This window comes from Meles meles, chromosome 7 (genome assembly GCF_922984935.1).
Source record: "Meles meles chromosome 7, mMelMel3.1 paternal haplotype, whole genome shotgun sequence".
NCBI lineage: Eukaryota > Metazoa > Chordata > Mammalia > Carnivora > Mustelidae > Meles > Meles meles.
The window spans coordinates 94,990,359-94,993,663 of record NC_060072.1 but is presented as its reverse complement, the minus strand read 5'-3'; the positions used below and the strand labels follow the sequence as shown (position 1 = coordinate 94,993,663).

The window sequence follows — 3,305 nt, the reverse complement described above, 5'->3', positions numbered from 1 at the left end:
TCCAACAAAGAAGAAAGATATTATTTTATGGAGAAGAAGATGGAATCTGGGAGAAGTTGTTTTGAACAAAAGTTCATTGGAGAAAAGCAAGAATTTAGGGTGATGATGATTTCTCACTGGCTGAGTTGCAGGGGTAGTCAGTTTATTGTAGGAGATGCAGTGTACATCTTTCCATGTTGGGGACTGTAATTAATGATTCTTTTCTGCCCTCCGTTTTTCTGGTGAGGTCTATAATTGACAATTCTTCCTGTAACTGACATTGAGTCGTATGGCTCCTCCCTTTCAGCTTCCTCTTCTATTATCCCAAGTCCACTTCAGTGAGGTTTCCTACTTTTAATTTTCACAATATTTTAGCTATAAATACAGTCAGATCAATGTTTTTGAAAAAATTATCTTTTTCACAACATCTTTAAATGCTTGTATCACTTGCCGGTTCCTTAAAGTATAAATAAAGGGATTCAGCATAGGAGCAACAGAGGTATTGAGCATAGCTACACCTTTTGTCAAAGCAACCCTTTCCTTTGCTGATGTTTTCACATACATGAAGACGCAGCTTCCATAAGAGATAGAGAGAACTATGATATGGGATGAGCAGGTTGAGAAGGCCTTTTTCCTTTGTTGAGCTGAAGGGATTTTCAGAATTGTCTTAAGGATGTAAGAATAGGAGAGAATTACTAACACCAAAGTGGACCTAAGAGTAAGCACAGCTAAAACAAGGCTCATGAGCTCTAAAGTACTTGTGTCTGTGCAAGAGATCTGCAGTAAAGGAGCAGAATCACAGGTGAAGTGGTCAATGACATTGTAGTCACAGAAATCCAGCTGCAGGCCCATGGCCAGTGGTGGGAAGATTACCAAGAAACCAGCCAGCCAAGAGCTAACCACAAGCTGATAGCAGATCTTGTTACTCATGATGTTTGTATAATGCAAAGGCTTGCAGATGGTCACATAACGATTATAGGACGTACAGGCCAGAAGGAAAAACTCTGTTGAGCCAAGAAGGATGAAGAAGAACAGTTGAGCTGCACAAGCACTGTAGGAAATAGATTTGTCTCCAGTTAGGATGCTAATCAAAAATCTAGGATTACAGACAGAAGTAAATGAAATTTCTAAGAAGGAGAAATTTCTGAGGAAAAAATACATAGGGGTCTTCAGGTGGGAATCCAGCAAGGTGTGATGATGGTGAGATTTCCAGTAACATTCAGTACATAGGTGAGAAATAGAAAGAAGAAAATTGCAACTTGTACTTCTGGATTATCAGTCAGACCCACGAGGATGAATTCAGTCACCAATGTTCTATTTTTCATTTCTGGTTTTTTACCAATCTTACTGGCAAAAATCAACATAGATAATAATAAATCAGTCAGACAAACCCAAATATCTGTCCCTATTTTTTAAAATAATGATTGTAAAAAAATATAAAGGTGAAATTATGACTATATTTTCACAAAAAGTACCTGGCGCTTAAAAATTTTCCTTCTATAAATACATTCCTCATTTTCCCCAATTCTATTATACATTTTATGGGCATATCTTCTGTGTTTAATATCAGTCTTACTACTCTGAATAATGTCCTCTGATTCTTTGTTATATGTTTGCTCTGCCTCCATTTTTACCAATGTTACATGGGAACTATATTGACTGAACATGAGCTCTTCTCATGCTTCACTTTTTTTCCCCCTCAAATACAGAGGACATTATTATTTTTTTTTAAAGATTTTATTTATTTATTTGACAGAGAGAGACACACAGAGAGAGGGAACACAAGCAGGGGAGTGAGAGAGGGAGAAGCAGGCTTCCCATCTAGCAGGGAGCCCAATGTGGGCTCAAACCCTGGACCCTTGGATCCTAAGCTGAGGTGAAGGCAGACACTTAGTGAGTGAGCCACCCAGGCACCCACATTATGTTTTTCTTGTATCATCTTTTTCTGAGCATAAAGTCCCTACTGCTGTTAGAAACTATTGATCAACCTAACCCTAGTTAATAATTTCTAGTGAAAATTCTAAGTGTTATTTTTGGGAAGTAGTGAATACTATCTCTATTAGTTTATTTATAACTGTTTTCATTGTAAAAATTCAGAAACCAAGTCATTCTACTATTGCATTATGAACTTTTATTTGTATTAAACAACAGTTTATATAAGTAGTACCCATTTTTTTTCAAGCCATTATACATTCTATCTCCAGATACACATTGAGCCTTTGGTCTCCTACCTCTATTCTTGATTCTTTAAAAAATGGTGTCTTTCTAAACCAAGAAACAGACTCTTAACTATAGAGACCAATCTGATGGTTACCAGAGGGGAGGTGGAAGGGAAGATGGGTAAAATAGGTGAGGGGGATTAAGGAGGGCACTTGTTATGATGAGCACTGGCTGATGTACGGAATTGTTGGATGACTGAATTGTACACCTGAAAATAATATGGCACTGTATGTTAACTACATTGGAATTAAAATGTCAAAGACAGGTATGTATATATGAAAACTTAATTAATTTAGTTATTTTCACTTTATTATTCAAGATTCCTAATAAAATAAATTTTAAAAATCTAGTTAATAGTTGAACATCAAAAAATATTTTCACAAATTGTTGTTAATGAATTTCAGCAGTACTCATATATAGAAATTAGATACAAACCCCTTATGTATATTATTTAAAACTGTCTTGGACACCCACACCAGGAATATCCATCAAGTCTTTCTAAAAATGTATCAGTATTAAGGAGGTTTGCATATTCCACATATTTCAGTTAACTGGTAAAAATTAACCATTTGAAATATTTTTACATTTCCATTTATTATACTACTGAATAATGTATATACATATATCATTATATATATATATTCAAAGAAAGAAACACACCATGGGTAGTCACTGGTATATAATGAATAGAATAGAAACTGAAATATCAGATAAATATAAACAGATAAATATAAATATAAGTATATACAATATATAAATATAAACAGGATACTTACATATTGTCAAAAGATTGATAGTGTGAAATACTGAATGGAAACTAATGTATTCAATTATATTAAATCAAAAGACAAATTTTAGGCTAATGCTTCATGGAGAAATAACTTTTTTCCCTGTCTTCCTACAAAGCTATACATTTCCTCATAAAAACCTTGATATTTCATCTCAAAGTATTTAATAAGACCATTTTCTCATATTTTTCACCACAATTGTCCCAAATCTGGAATCCTGAAATATCCCACCTGCCATCTTTCTAGCAAATCTTTAGATAAAAGTCATCAAAGAAAAACAACCTAGAATTATTTTTCTTAAGTTATTTTGATATTTCA

General features: G+C 34.1%; 1 pseudogene; it reads right to left on the bottom strand.

Moving 5' to 3' along the window:
- Positions 1 to 366: 366 nt before the first annotated feature.
- LOC123946052 lies at positions 367 to 1,304 on the bottom strand (annotated as a pseudogene).
- Positions 1,305 to 3,305: the final 2,001 nt, after the last annotated feature.